This window comes from Pygoscelis adeliae, unplaced genomic scaffold (genome assembly GCF_000699105.1).
Source record: "Pygoscelis adeliae isolate BGI_AS28 unplaced genomic scaffold, ASM69910v1 Scaffold85, whole genome shotgun sequence".
Lineage (NCBI taxonomy): Eukaryota > Metazoa > Chordata > Aves > Sphenisciformes > Spheniscidae > Pygoscelis > Pygoscelis adeliae.
The window spans coordinates 5,521,164-5,538,091 of NW_008824900.1; positions in this window are offsets into that span (position 1 = coordinate 5,521,164).

The following is a 16,928-nucleotide window of genomic DNA, read 5'->3' on the forward strand; positions in this document are numbered from 1 at the left end:
GCCCTCCCGCCGCCGAGGTGGGCGCCGCCGAGGTGACGCCCCCTGCCGGACTCAGGCGATACAGTCCTCCAGCGTCGAGCGCGGCGAGTTTTCCCGCCCCGAGCGCGAGGTCCCTCAGGCGAAGCTCCGGCGGGTGGAGGGCGGCGGCGGGAGAGGAGAGGAGAATCCCGGGAACCGCCGGCGTGGAAAATGAGGTGGGGAAGGGACTTATCTGCCCTGCAAGCTCCCCACAGGTGCTCGTATTGAGGCGTGCTGAAGCCCCCTCTCCTTGCGTGGGGGGTGTTTGTGTGCTGAGTGTAAATATGAGATAGGGGGTCCTTTCCTTTTTTATTATAAATTATTTGTGGTATTACTAATTACTTGCATTTCTTAAGCAACAAAACCAAACTTGACGGAACTTCAGCCTGCAGGCCTCACACAAGGCATCAGTACCTCGGGATTTTCCTGCTACCTCATTTTTTAGTGTCCCTACCTCAGTCAGTGCAGAAAAGGCTGTTTGTTCCCACAGGGGTGAGAGACTCTTCAGACCTGCTTTCAGAAGCAGGTGAAAATGAAGGACACTCCTCAGACTTACTCTGCAGTTCAGCTTGAAGGGTGAAGGGTGGGTGAACTTCTCTCCAGCCCCTCTTAAAATAAGCAATTTTTCTGGGCCTTCTGCAGGGGAGATGGATGCCACTTCCACCGGGTCAAAATCACCCTCTGAGAGAGTGAGGGGGAAGACTGACAGCTTTTTTTGCAGAGTTATTGGGCAGAGGGACAGCATACAGCCAGCTTGTGAATGTGTGGAAGATGTTCCAAATCTTTTACTTACACTGGGTATTAATTCCCATTATTTCCTCCAATATCATCTTCTTTTGCTAAAATGCCATTATCAGGGCATTGAGTCAACTGTCTAATACATTCAAATAAATACTTGCAGTTCTTTGTTTTGCATTGTCACATGTTGGCAGTTGCAGTGGGGTTTCTTTTGGGTTTTGTTTTTTTCTAAGTAAGGGAAAATAAAGTGTACAGCTGCTAACATGTTCTTTTACTGCATACTTATTCAAGCTGACACTATTAATGAAGATGCATTATTTGTAAATTTGCCACACGGTCTGGATTATGCTATAGAATCTTTTAAATTAATATAGGAAATTTAAAAATTATTTTATAATATGTATATTTGCATTTTAAAATGCAGTACAGAGACTCAAGGCAAAGTAGAAAACAAGTCTTTAAAAACTGGCAAAAATTAATAAAATATGGGGACTATTCTTGATTTTTCTCATACATATGTCATATTTCTGAAATTTTATGCTGATACCTGAACAATTTTTTCTTTGCAAATTGGATCATATTGCCAAATGTTGTATCAAATACCATGCTTTGGTTCTCATTTTTAGCTAGCTGCTACTGAGCTCTTCGACGGTTGCATTTAAAACTTATTTTAGACCATAAAAATGTCAGAAAAACAGTATTTTTACTTGGACGACATTTCATTTTTGTGGCCTGCAGGTCATTTTACTGACCAAAATAAAGTGTTACACAGTAACATGAAGATTATCATTAACATTTATTACTATTTTTGAATACTGTATGAAAAGCTGTAGTCCAATAAGGCTACTTCTTTGAAGAATTACAGTATTCTATAGAATTGTCCATATAATTTAGGAACCAGCCATTTCCTTGGTCTACTGTTTCCTACATGAATTAGAAATAATACATTTTCTAATGGTCCAAATAAAATATTTCAGGCATCTCTGTAGTCTGATTTTTATATTGTACTATATATATTTTTATATCTTTTTACTTTGGCTAAATATAATATTAATATAAAATTGTTGTGAAATGTAATTCTTGTGCTTATATTTTTATTAACCAGTAGAGGGCTATCATTTGTTACCTTAGAAGAGCAGAACTTAGGCCTAAATCTTGCAATTCATTTTTGTGTGATATTTCTTTGCAAAACATTAGAGTAATATTAAAAAAGTATTTGTAAAGAGAATAAGCTAAGATTTAGATATGGTATGCAATTTTTAAGTTGGGAGTAATAGGCTAGGAGAATGATATTCAGGGGAATACATGCTAATACATTTCTGTATTCAACAATGAAGGCTTGCTTTTAATTTTAAACATATTAAAACTTGTGTTATATATATGTATGTAATAAATATTTTGAGTAACTTTAGGAGTTTCATTCCATATAAAATTATAAACAAACACAAATTATAGGCTACTTGCAAGCTGATAGACTATATGAGATGGTCAGTACAGCCCATTATCTAAAATCCAAGACAGACATTTACTTGCATGTTTTAAAAAGGCCTTAACAGACCTATTTACTTCATCATACTAACACTATATGAAAGGCAGGTTAATTGTATGGTAGTGCAATAGAACAAATCACTGGAGGTGTGATTATTATTTGGTTCACTCGTTATTATTGGGATCACCAATATTAATATTAATCTTCTCTTTAAGATACTCTTTTGACAACTAATTTTTTTAAATTTTAATCTTGACAAGTTATTAATCATTACTAGGGAAGAGAAAAATGCAAGAAACAGTGACTAAGTCATTAATCTACCCATTTGTGTAATGCCAACAGTCTTTTCTAAAAACTAGTAACGGTTCTTGTGCATCATATTAATAAACTTTTGTTACTGATAATGTAAAGACCTGAGGAGGATTCCCTTTGAGAAGAAAACCAATATTTAGATATCTTATGTAAAACTTATTTTATATTCTTTCTAAAACATCAACATTTTATTTTGTCTTCCATCCTATCATTGTATTTAAGTAAAACTCAGTATTTTGAGCTGTGAAAATGTGGTGAGATTTCCTACTCTGTGGATTTTTTATTGTGTCTTCGGCCTAGTTTGTTGTTTGGACTTTAGCCTGATCAACCCCATTACCTACAGAGAAAAATCTCTGACTGATTTAGGGCATGGTTTAAACCTCAGTTGTGTTAGCTAACTAAGAAGACTAGGGCCAATTCCTTTGAAATGTCCTAAAAATTCTCACATTTTGCAATTTCCCACAGAGCCAATTTTATAATAACTAAAATCTACTATATTTACCTCAAATCAATATTACATTTTGATTCATTACCTCTGATTAGTTGTATCAACATACTAGTTCCTAAAATCATTAGCTGATGAATCTTAAGAGATTAACATCCATAATCCTGTTATTAGAGTTATCTTGCATCATTATATCATAGACTACATATTTATTCTTTTCCACACCTTTAGAAAAACAAAGACCTGCTGGAGCTTATAGTTAAAAAATAAGACTGCTGAAGCGAAATTGTCTGAATTAATGCATAGTTTTGTTATCCAGGTTCCCGAGGAAATATATATATATATATTTTAAATAAGAACAAACTTCCTTGTTTAGAAAAAGAGCAAAAATAGAAATACTGATATTTATCTGTAGGTATAAAGATACATTGGAAATTGAAAAAAGGTGTTCCATAATTTGGAAATTTATTATAAGCCATCTTTTAGCCACATCTATTCACGTTCTTAGAATATTTAGTTCTGAGGTGGGCACTTTCTGTAATTTGTAATTGGCTGAAACAGATTTTTCTCTGTCTACATATAGAACATTCTTTACAGTTTAAAAAATATTTCCCCTATAAAGGAAAACCTAATTATTCTTTTTCAAGGAAGCTATTGTAAAAATTAAACGTGACATGCTTTTGCTGGGTTAAAAATGAATTCCAATTAAAGAATTGATTTGGGCTATGGTCTGATGGATAGGGAACATTAGTAAGGAAAAGGTAAGTTCTCGTCCTACACTGGCTCTGCACAGACCGTGAGACCCTGGAATTACTAACTCCTTCACCTTCCTTTCCCCCTTGGGTATAATTGCCATGCAAGTTACAGCAAGTGTGTTCAATGTACTTTGTCTTAAGTAAACTCAGAATTAAACTTAAGCAGCTGTTAATGATTTCCACGGTATTTTTTCTCCACAATTACAAAGCTAGGCTAAAAACTTCGAAGATATGTACAGTTTGTACTTAAGTACCCTGAACAACCTTAATTTTAATTTTTTTTCCCCTTTCTTGTGCATCTTAAATAATATACGTGGTGACCGTGTAGAATATTCCACTTTAATAGTTTCTAGATCTAAAAGTCATGAAATACAACGAGGTTTCTTTATTGTAGCAATATATAAAAATGACAGATAGATGAAGTGTTTTAATACGTTACTTATGTTCAAGTCTATCATGCATTTCTAAGGGACATGGTCGTATTCACTCAGAGATGTTTAACTGTTCCTTTAATACAAGTACTTTTACAAATTAACTACTTTGTTATTAACAGAAGAAGCAGCAGTTGATGATGCAAAGGGGAATATTTCAACACGGATGTATATAGACAGTATTACATATGCATAAACATTTGCACCGTTGTGACCAGTGTAGATTTGTTGTATAGTAGTGGCAATGCAAATCTGGTTTTGCAATTTTAGTTGAAGATTTTGTGTTTCCTGATCCTGTGAAAAAATGTTCATGAAAAACATCATGTTCTGAGCACTACTAGAAGTGGTTTTTGGTGAAAAGAAGTGATCTTGCAATGTTATTACTTAAAAATTGTTCATCTGAACTGCAGATATGTAACATAAGTTGTTGGAACGTGTAGTTCAATGAGTATTTATTTATCCTTCTGATTCCAACAGAATAGTTGTAAAATTTAAGGATTAGAACTGGAATTTTACAAAAATATAAATTACTGTCACTCACAAAACAAATATTCTATCAAGCTGTTACTTTGCTAAAGAGCTTGCAGCAGATCTCGTAGAGAAAAACGTGTAAGAGAAGACTGATGCAGCATTCTGAAGAGCGTGCTTTTTAGGCACCAGCGAAACAGATAGACAGTTAAGGCGATAATTTACACCTCAGCCTGTTATTCTCATCAGTCCATGCAGAGAAAGGAGTGATGTACTTTTCTTTCCAAAGCATACTTGCTTTTGTGGGTAAACCAAATTAAGTAATTGTTTTTAAAGCTGTATTCCAAAACCAGTGTTTGCTGTGTAAGTGAACAAGATAACTTTGTATAAAATATAGAGCAACAACATTGCGGTAGTAGTGTCTTGTGGGTAAAACAAGCGAGACAAAATTGTGACTGTTCCTAAATTTCAGTGGTAAAATATTGTTACCTTGCAATTAGTATGAAGTATCAGTTTTATACAGACATTTTTCCTGAGGCATATTATCAAATTTATTGTTTCTTCAATACAAAAGTAGTTTAGCAAGGAAATGTACTAACATGACAATTAAAAACCTTTTCATATTAATTTGAAAATTGTAAATGTGGTATTAATATTGTTTTACATGATAGACGTTTCTAATTAGAGTGCTTGTAGCCTATTACTGAAACAGGATATTGCTGCTAATGTAGGATTACATTTGTAATAATTTACTTAACACTTTAATAACTGAAGGCAACTGCAATTTCTTCACTGAAGGAATATTCTGATTTTCTCTGTGGGGGCAGATTCATACCTCTATAGCTTCTCCTTGACTTATAAAGAGGACGTAAAGTTAACATGAAGCAAGTTTTCCCGATATGTGGAATTCTCCATTCCTCTAAGCGTTTGGTTATAGAATACATACAGCAAAGACAGCAATTGCAGCATTTTTACGCTGTTGTACAATGTTCTGTTTGTACTTCCTGAATCAGTAGGTATATTCAGGGGAATTTGAGGGTTAAAAACTGAGTTGACCAAATCCACAATTACTAGAATTTAGTGCTATCCAAACATGGACAGCAACCAAGCAGAGGAAATCAGGACTCAAATTTCAGGCTTGATCTTCTGAAATTTGCACCATCAATCCATGCCTTGCCCAGTGAGGTGAACTCTCCTGTAATGCACTGTGTAAGTGTGACTGTTCAAGGAAGCCAGGAAAATGACATCTTACTTTAGATAACTGTTTTCTAGGAAGAGAGACTTAGATTTCTGAACAAAGGAAAAGGCTCACCCCTGCTTCTACTACGTCAAGTAAAACAGGACTTGTAAGTAAATAAAATGGCCATCTGCCTAGCTGACATATTCCAGAGGTAAAGAGGATGGCTTACTGCTTATAGGAAAGAAAAACTAAGTGTCTGACTGAAAATACCATGTATAGAAGCTCTACAGTACAGTGTCACTATTTTCTTAGAATGTTTTTATTTCGGGCAGTTCAAAGTGAGAAAGAATGCTACCTCCTATCAGTGTCATAGTATTCCAAAGGAAATAGTTCAGGGATTGTGAAACTTTCTCTTCTCTTTATTTAAGTAATTGTTGGCTTTTGCATCCTAGTTTGAATGTATCATATTTCCCAGAAACGTATCAAGAAAACTAACGTCCTCTTTAGTAAATAGTATCTTGAACATCTTTGGAGCGTTTATAAGCTTGAATGAATTTTCTGGGATTTATCACACAATACAAAAATCAAAATTGGAATGTACATCTTTACTTGCATTTCAAATCAAGACTTTTTCTCTACTCTTTACTTTAGTAACTGCATCTGAAAAATTAGATATGTACCAAATTATCACACCTCTCAGATTTCTGTCTTAGTAAGATAGTATTATGAATGTGTGATCTGTTCTATTTTTAATGATGTTTTAAATTCAATTTAAAGTAGAGAGAAAACTGTTGGCTTACGTTCTTCAGAGCCTGTAGAAAAACTCGAATTACAAAGCAGCAATAATCATTTCATAGTTAAGACTGAAGCTGGCTTCCTATTTTAGACCTGAATGGTAAATTGTCATTACTGAGCTCCAAGAGTTCTTTGAATCACTTTTAAGCTTTGCATGCTGCATTTTATCCTGGAGCGTATGTTTCTAGGTTTGTGTATGTTTGTAGGTTAGTCAGATAAAATGTTTTACAAATATAACACTCAAAAATCTCATCTGACTGTTGAACATTTTCTTAGATCCTTGACAGCGTGAGGCCTGCAGACGTCCCAATAATTTAATTCTTTTCTTGCTAAGAAAACAAGTACACTGTTTTAGAGATATAGTCTTTGTATGTTAATGAGGAATTATACAAATAAAAAAATCTCATTATATGAGAGACTTGAAAAAAGACTTAAACCACTTTCCAGCCAGGAAAGCAAACAGAATTCTAAACATGCGAGACCACGTGAGTAAAGATAATACAGATATTAAAGAGGCATGGATTAAATGATTCTTTATAAAAGTGCAATTTAAACCTGCAGCATAAGCATAAAGTAAGACAGACAGAACTAAAGCTACATAGGGTTTTGTTAAGGCAGTTGGTAGAGGGCTGGGGCAAGTCCCTGAGAAGGAAAACCCAAAATTTTCAGATCCCGATGTGTGGACAATATATCAGATAAAGTAGGAAACTAACCCTAGTGCTGGCACAAGATCAAGTTAATAACTACATTTTTTTTTGTTTGATGGAAGTACACACGTCTTGTAACTTTTTCTTCTAGGTTTTTGGGTGCTGCAATGTAGAAAGCTCTAGTGGTGATTTCTTGAATCTTGGGTTTGAATAGAAATATGTTCTATGCAGAAAGATACGTGCTTCTAGAAATCTTATGATATATTGATTCATTCTTTTAGATTCTCCATTGCTGCCTTTCTCTCTTCAACTCCCAGTTTCTTGGGTATTCTCCTCTGTCATCCCAGAACTTCATGCTGTAATCCCAGTCTGCCTTTCCCGTGCATTTCCTATGATTGCTTCAGTCTGATTTTTTTTCCTTGTGTAGGGGGCTTACTTAAATGTGTTAATTTGTTTGGACAAAATGTTATTTTTATTAATCACAGTGAACAGTCTGTGCCAGAGTCAAAACTTTTTGGTTTTTTATTCTGTTAGTCTAAAAGGAATAAACACTACATGTTTATTTCCTTTTAGACATTTTGACCAATACCATTTTTTAATACATTCATTTGCTAACTTTGACAATGATATCCCAGTGAAGGACTTTAGAGAAGCAAAATCAATATCCTTGCTATGTCAGTGTTACAGTTTTTTATGTTTTATAAACAAACAAATTTTTCTGAAATCATTTTAAGAACCATTATTTTGTCTTGTACACAAGTGTGTTTATTTGTGTGTATATCTTGCTGTATATTTTGGTCGCTTTTTATCCTGAAAGCACAGGGTGTGGTTTGGCGGTATGATAGATCTAGCTTTACATCTGACAATAGCTATAAAAAAGGTTGTGATCATGTGACACAATTATCTGTAAGGTTCACATCCTGCCAGTTCACATTCATGAAAAAAATGTTGGTGAATTAATACTAAACCAGATGACATTATGTGAGAATAATTATTGTTTGCCTTCTGATTATCAGAATAATGCTAGGATAAAATTTGCATCCTATGCGTTGCGTGACAAAATGTGGTTATTTGCTCATATCTGACTGGACTTCTGACTGATTGTAATGTGGAAAACAGGTGTTTCTTAGAATTTGTTTCCTGTGGGAAGTTGGTTGGTTTCTATGGCTTGAAGACTAACTAAGAAAAAAGGTATGAAAGGCGAGGTTCACATGATCATAAAACAAAATCTTTATTACACAAATACTGATTCACAAGGTGGGTGTGCAGAATTTTCAAAGAAAGTAACTTTTTTAAAAGTATAAGTTGTTGCTTATAAACAACAACATTAATGACTTACTGTAAACCTTTGATAAAGCAAAGTGTTTGTGGGTTTTTGCTTTATGAGAGTGTGATGGGCTGGGATGTACCAGAAAAAAAAAAAAAAGTGGGTGGTTACTGTTTGAAATGCAATGTACTTCTCAAATAATATTTGAGATGGTATTCTTTCTGGAAATTATGTACCTAGAAAGAATAAAGGCTACTGCATCAGAAGTAACGATTTTTTGACATAATTCGTAGTAGTAGATATATGCATATTGCATTTACTAATTTTATTCAGGAAATGAATTTGAAAAGTGCTACAATGAAACTCAGAAATAGGTCTTGAGCTTGATTAAGAACAATTGTGAGATCACGTCTGGTTCATCAGCAGGCAGACTGCTGCAAGGAAACGAGACGTAATGTTGAAAATATTCTGAACTACCCATTAACACATTCATGTGCTACAAATACAATAAAATAAATTGAGAATATTTCATATAAAAGAAATGAAAGCAAGACATAATATTCTAAAATAATAGTTTTTTTCCAGTCTAAAAATAGTAGCTTCTTATTTTACCCACCTTTATTTACATTAAAGCTAATTGCTGTCATTGATGATCTCTGAATCCTTGACCCTATTACCCTCTCTGACCCTATTATCAGTCTTCTTGGAGCTTGAAAATGAATGGCATTGCTTGAATAGAGTTACACATTTTCAGGTTTCCCAAAATTTCTAATAAGGAAGGGTGGTTAAAATTATGATTACTTGAAGAATAGACTAAGGAAACAGTACCCTTTTTTTGCAGTAACTATAGCGATTCTGCCAGCACTCAGTGCTACTTAAGCAACTATTTGGGAAGGCCAGGCAGAAAATACCAAAGAGCTCATCCACATAAATATGCTCCAAAAAGAACCTGGAAGATGGGAAAATGTGAAGGCTTTTCCTACACGGTAGTTTAATTTTCTCTTGAATTTTGAACTCGAAGTCTTAGGCAGTTTTACACTTTCTTTTGCTGTCATTGTATCACGATTTGCCTCTGATGCTTTGAGACAAAGACTGAATTACTAGAGATGGTTTCCATAGCAATTACAACTATTTGAATATGCATGGAATTGCTTTCTCATTGTTTCCATTTTTCCAAGGATTTTTATTTACCAGATGAATGGTGCAAGTTATAACTTTATGAGCTGCAAGGGGGATTTGCTGAGTTTTTTGGGGAAGGGAGCGGCTATCTTAATCATGGCTTTTACTGTGTTTGCCAAAGCCATAATGAATAATTCAGCAATTTAAAAAAATACCATTATTACCTCCCCACACTTGTAGCTTAACGGCACGTGTATGTGTGCCACAGCCATTTCAGTTCTCAGGGCATTGCCTTCATGCAGATAGATCATAGTTTAAGCTGAGAGTGGTTGAGATGTGTGAACATGCTTAGTTTTGCTGGCTGTTCTTCAGAGTGGAGTCAAATGGAGTGAGTAGTGTCATAGCTTGTAAGGTGACATCTGTAAAATCCTTTATTTTGTGTTTGTGTGCTAACTGACAAAAGAGGATCAAGTGCTATTTGGGATCTTCAAACTCTACTACGATATAAAAAGCGAGTACTGATAAGTAGATTTGGTCCAGTTCTGTGCTGCCTTTTGCCCTTGAATGATGTATTGACAGGATTTCTAAGTTATGACAAAATTCTCCATTATGTCTACTATATATGTATCATTTTCTAAATTATACTGTAGTGATATAGCAACAATAAATTGTTCTGCATAGTAACTTTTACAAAGAAGAAAGGCACACTTAATTTGTAAGTTAAATTAATTCAGCACAGGGAAGTACCCAGTAGTTCACCAGGAAGTTAGGAAAACAAGAACAGAAGGGCATGTATCATACGTGGAAACTATTGAGTTCTTCATCAGAAATAAATGTCTGTCTTGACTCTTCTCACACTTTGTCAAATTTATTTCAGTGGATTAGTTGTTGTGTTACTTGCTGTTTCCTGGCAGATCTACTGTGGAATCTCTCTTAGTTTCCCCTAGTTCTTATATTTTGTCCTCTCTTCCCTTGCCAAGCCTCTATTGACACTTGATTTGTGGTTTCTCCTAACAAAAGTAGGGGTATAACTTTCTTCTAGAGTTATGTCTTACATCTGATTATTTGTAGTTTGTTTTGTGTCAAGTCCTTTTGTAGTCATACAGCCAAAAAATAGCAAGCTACACAGATTTGTTATGAGGTAAAATGTCTGACTCTATATAGTTTCACAGATGGAACGGTACTAGTTTCACAGTGGATGTGCTACTAAAACTAAAAAGGAACAGCATGAAAAACATTTTATCTGTAAGCTAAGATTCTCATTGAAATGTCTGTACTTGGTACACAAAAATGGTGACTGAATGCTTAAGGTGTTTGTTAAGAAATTAACTCAAGCTGTACTTCTTTTTCAAAGTTTACTCTGACAGATATACTAAATTTCTTTGGATTTTTTAAGTTTTCTTCTTACGGGAAGTTTAAGAAACCAGTATTGCCTTAGATCTCTCTAGAATTCCTGCTAAGCTCAGCACTGAATGTAACCACATGCTTTACACAAACATTTTAGGCAAGAATTTAGAGTTGAATTCTAGATTCTGCCACGAGATGTGCATATGCTACTCCTGTGGCTCCTAAAGAATCAAAGTTAATTGCACTAACTTACTGCTGAGCTGTGTGGTGCGTATAATCAAAATATATAGACTGACAAGAAAGTCTACAGTCAAGCATATTCATTTTAACAAATGAATGATACAATTTCAGTACCATTAATAGCTCATTATGGATGAGTATTATTTCTTCTGCTATGCCTTCTTTGACACACTCTTAATGTACCAAATCTGCCCTCCCGTCTTTCTTTGTGCTGTTATCCACCACTGTCTCCCCTCTGGAGTTTTTTCATAGAACTTCTCAATCCCCTCCACCCTGTAAAAAAAAACCAAAACATTTTACTTCTGAAAACAACTACTGGAAGGTGCTCCTCTCAGAATATAATACATATGGGATGAGAGACAAAGGACAATACATATCTAGGGTTGCATGGCTGAGAAAGGTAAGAAGTGATACATTCATTGATGGATTGTCTGACATCCCATACGGATGCATACATCTGTACATTCATCTCCAGTGAAGTTTGAACTAATTTTCTTTCTGGATTTCACTGTACCCCTTTCTTAATGCTTTTTTAGGCTGCAGTAGGTTACAATGTGCCCCTTCTGTGCTGTCAGCATGTGTGCTTAATGCTGGCTCTTACCTTCCTAGAGAGTCCCCAGTACTGTTACTTATGGATGGAGAGCTGCAGACGGAAAAAATCTCTGCCCCAAGTCCCTTTACATCCTTTTCTTCAAGCAGTGTTGCTGCTCAAATCCCGTTCTTTCTTTGCAGTCCTGTCCCATTTATTCTCTCCTTTTGTAATCTCTCCTTTTTGCTGTTCCAAACCTCTTGCCTTGATTCCTTCAACTCCCTAGCCTCCTTTTCATCTTGAAGACAGTGGATGTAAGAAGTTTACATGGGTTTTAAAAAAGTAATGGTGGTATAAAACACCCAAAGCTATGAAATACCAGGACCTAAGCTCTGGAAGGAGGAGCTCCTGTTCAAGAAGTCTCACTATACACTACCTGTGCTTTCACTCTTCCCTACAATCCACAAAATGTTATTGTCAGATACAGACCTTTGCTCTGATCTGGGTTGGCTGCTCTTATGTTCCTGACTGCCAGTGTTTACACATCTCTGTGAACACATGTATATTGACTAGAAAGCATTTTGCATTCCATGTCTGTGTATAAACCTGACAATCCTTCCTCTGTCAGTACAGAACATCAAAAAGAAAGAAGTTATATTTGAGCCTAAGTTTCATCTACCACCTTACAGAAGATTCTCTGCTCTGTCAGCCTACAGGCTGACACATATGATAAAGGACTGTTTCCCCTGAGGCAATTTAAAACATTCCTGTTTTTTCCTTTGGCTTGTCCAAAACTCGGTTGTGCTGCTGTGTTGAGTTGGTTCTGATCACTGCACCCCATCACTTCACATGCATCTGAGGCAATTCTTTTTTCATGTGTTATCTGACACTGATGGGAATACTTTATTACCCTCCCAAAATCTAAACATAACTGCGTTCTAACAATTTGTCCTTAGTTGTTACGGAATTGAAAAGGAAATAAGACTTCATTCCGTTATTTTCTCTTGTCTTTTAATGGAGCCTGACAAAAAATGTTTCTTTCTGGGATTATTATCCATCAAGCAATTCTGGACCACTGTCTTTTCTCATCAGCAATGAGCATTTTTTCTTTTATAGCATTGCAGTCGCAGAGCTTAAAGAAAGAAGATGGAACTCCTCAGTTGTACCTAAATCTCTGTGTATTTTCTTATTGGGAAGTGGTGAACATTATTGAGAAGGGGTTTTTCTGTTGGAATGTGTGCAGTTAAGGGACTGAAAAAATAAAGTTGGAAACTATTTTCTTTATATGGGGCTCTTAATAGAATACTCATATCAATATTTAGACAACCAGATCTAGATCATTCCTGCAATTTTGTATTGCCAACTATTCCTAGCCTTTCTGTTAGAGGATAATGAAAATTGTATCTTTAAAATTATTGCAATTCATTAACCTTTTACATCTTTACTTTTTAATAATTTATGATATTGTTGAACAATCAAAAGCTGTCTGAAATACAGATTATTTTGAAGATTATCTGGAATAATGTTAAGAGCACCCAACTTCTTTAAGTCTCATACACAGATAATGAGTTCTAGAACACAGAAGTGTCAGTCCAGTCTTGATAAGTCTAATTTTTTAAAAACTTTTTGCCTTTTTTCAGTATTTAATAGGCTGCATAAATATTCTTAGCTCAGTTTCAAGCTTTCAGTTTAAACCAAGAGCACATTTCATTTCTGGATTTGGGAGTTGCATTCATGTATTATGAGTTTCTGAATTTATTTATCTTATGTAAAACTCAGTATCACTAGCATTGTCTTCAGTAAATGCAGTATCAACTTGCTTCTTCATTTGAGAGCTCAGATTATAATTTAGACTCCAAGTATATATACCTGAACACTAAATAAACTTACCTGTGCAAAATATTGAGTGACCCACTATACACAAATTTAGAAACCTGAAGCTGTAACTGTAAGATACTTTTACAAATCTGTAAAATCCCTATTGATTCAGCTTTGATTTTTTTGTTCCTCTAATGAAAGGAGAACTCCTCTGAAGGGGTAGTTACAAAACTGTCGTAGAGGTGCTCAACCATAATCTAAGGGTTTTTTTAATCCTTGCACACTGTTGCTTAGTAAATTAAGTTGAACTAATCAATTCAGTCTTTAGTTATACGTAGCTTTAATTTTTGTAGCTTTATTTTAATTTTATTTAAATGAAACTCTTACTACTTACTTTTGGATAAAGTTGTGCAGATGTAGTCATCATTGTAGGAAAACGGTGGGGGAAGGAAAACAGTAATATACATGAAAAAAAGATGTTGCTAAAATTCACAAAGAATGTTAACACTTTGAATGTGGTGATGTATATTGGGCAGAGGTTCTGATTTTGAAATATTTTAAAGAGTTTTGGAAAATATATCTTGATCTAACTTTTTAGCCTTTGAAACATTACTACATGACCCCATTTGCAAATGTTCGTAATCCTGTAAAAAAAATATATAATGAGGTTCTTAAAAGCCCTTGAACATTGATTACAGTAATTTAGAATCCAAAGAATCATACTCATATTCATGCATAATAAAACAAGAGCCTTTATATTAAAACTAGTTACCTGCAAAGTCTTCTAGGCATTTTACTTTTTAACTCTTTCTGCCCTAAGTCTGATGTTTGATTGCTCCTGCAGCCAAATCTCCCATTTAGATTACCAGGGAATTCAGGATTACACTTTCAATGCCTTATTCAAAATACACATGTATTGGAAAAGGAATAGATAAATGGATGACTGGGTAACTCAACAGATTCAGGTGTGTTTGTTCTGTACTTTGTCCTGTTTTTAACTAGAATGACCTGCCTCGCAGTTAACATTTAGTTATATATTTTTCAATCTAAAATAGGAAATACTAAATTATTTCTAATGCCATGTTTTGATAACATTTGAGTTTTAATGGTATGCACCGAAGTAATGAAAATACATAGGGTTAAGGATGATTAAATGCACCAGACTACTGCTGGCAGCCAGTGCGTAATTATGTATCTTGTAAGCACCATACACAACACAGAGTATCACTGTAAAGTATTATTTGTAGCAGTTGTAATATTCAGCAACTCTTTTGTTGTTTGGTTTGTCTTGTAATAAAGCTTTAATACTTTCTTAATATTTATCTAATTAACATAATTTTTAATCCCCTACTTTTGGGGAATGAAATAATTGTAGCCCTATTGAACAAATTACTTTCTCTTTCTAGCAGTAGTCTCTTGGCACTTTCTTGAAAAGCCTAAGAGTACTTCCAGCTATAAACTGCACAATGTAGCTTGTTTTATGATGGAGGAATATGTTTTTCATATCTATAGATTAATATTTCAACTTGGCTAATCTTGGTAGTAACTGAAGGTTACAAAGTCGTACAAAGGCTCTTTAGATACAGATGCAAAGTAGATAGATGGATAGTATCAGCCCAATTTCTCTTGAATAGGTGTCCATATCACAGAAACACCTGCCATGATTGGCACTAATTGGCAACCTTGTTGGCAGATTCTGGAATACAGTCCAAAGACTGATTGGGTAAAGAGGATGAACTGTTGCATCCACCTACGTTCAGAGGTAGCTGTTTCTTGTCAGGATTGACAGCTATTGGTAGGGTGCGGTATGAACCTTGGAAAGTCTTTTCCTTTGGTTCTTTTTCTTCATCCTTTCTGTAGATTTTGGTTCTCAGTGTTTCAGAGTAATACTAATACTTAGAGAAACAAAAATCACTTCAAGACTTAATAAAAAGAAATCAAGTTGATACTGTTCCTGAAATTTCATACAATAAAAAAATGTTAGCAGAAGAGATGAGGTGTTTTTCTTGTCAGTCATATCTAGAGAGTTACTATTTTGACTTCTACCAGAAGGGAGGACTGCCAAAATGTTTTTCAGTATGGAAGGTGAATTCAGGGGGGTGAAGTGATGATGAATCATCTCAATAGGGGCGTGGAATATGCTTTGTAGGGAGAGAATCAAGATGCCATTCTGTTTTTTTCCCCCTAAAGTCTTGGCCTGTTAGCTAAAAATACAGATTTTGGATGATTTTTAGAAGATTTTTCTCTACTGCATTTTTTTGCCTATACGTGTTAATACAGACAGCCTCTGACTGTAGTAGTCCAAGACAGTATTTTAATAAGCAGCTCGTTTTGGTTATTGTGTTGACATTTGCCATGCAGATCTGGTATGTCTGAACATCAGCAGAAGCTCCTGTGCACAATTCCTTACTTTCTCTCTTAGGACTTCTGGCTCCCGTGCTGAAAATTAATTTAAAACTAATTAAAAACGGTGAAAATACTTAGGATCATTTATCCTTTTAATTAAATTACAAGACTTGAGGGAATGTTTGTGGTCATTTGCGACCACTCACACATTTCAATTGTAAGTTAATGGGAAATATGTTCCCAGAGTCACCCGCGAATAGTCCCATGAGTCATGTTATTTGCTGCTTTTTCAGAAAACTTCAGTGAATGTGGGCTGGGATAATCTGATAGAGAAGTATTACAGTAGACTGCAACTTATGAAAAATACCTTCTTCTCCAAATACGAAGTAGTGTTCCAAACATCAAAATATGTTGTGAAGTCTTTACAATGAGTTACATGCTAAAAACCAAGGAACTTTTTTCTTGATGGATTTCAGTTTGTAGACCTCTGTTGATAGACATGTTTTAATACGCTGTCCTGGTTTTGGTTGAGATAGAGTTAATTTTCTTGCTAGTAGCTGGTACAGTGCTGTGTTTTGGATTTAGGATGAGAATAATGTTGATAACACACCGATGTGTTAGTTGTTGCTAAGCAGTGCTTACACTAGCCAAGGACTTTTCAGCTTCCCTTGCTCTACTGACCGAGAAGGCTGGAGGTGCACAAGAAGCTGGGAGGGGGCACAGCCAGGACAGCTGACCCAAACTGGCCAAAGGGATATTCCATACCATGGGACATCATGCTCAGTACATAAACTGGGGAAAGCTGGCCGGGGGGGGGGGCGCTGCTCGGGGACTGGCTGGGCATTGGTCGGCAGGTGGTGAGCAATTGCATTGTGCATCACTTGCTTTGTATATTCTTCGTCTTCTTCTTTGGATTTTATTCTATTTCAATTATTAAACTGTTTTTATCTCAACCCACGAGTTTTCTCACTTTTACTCTTCCGA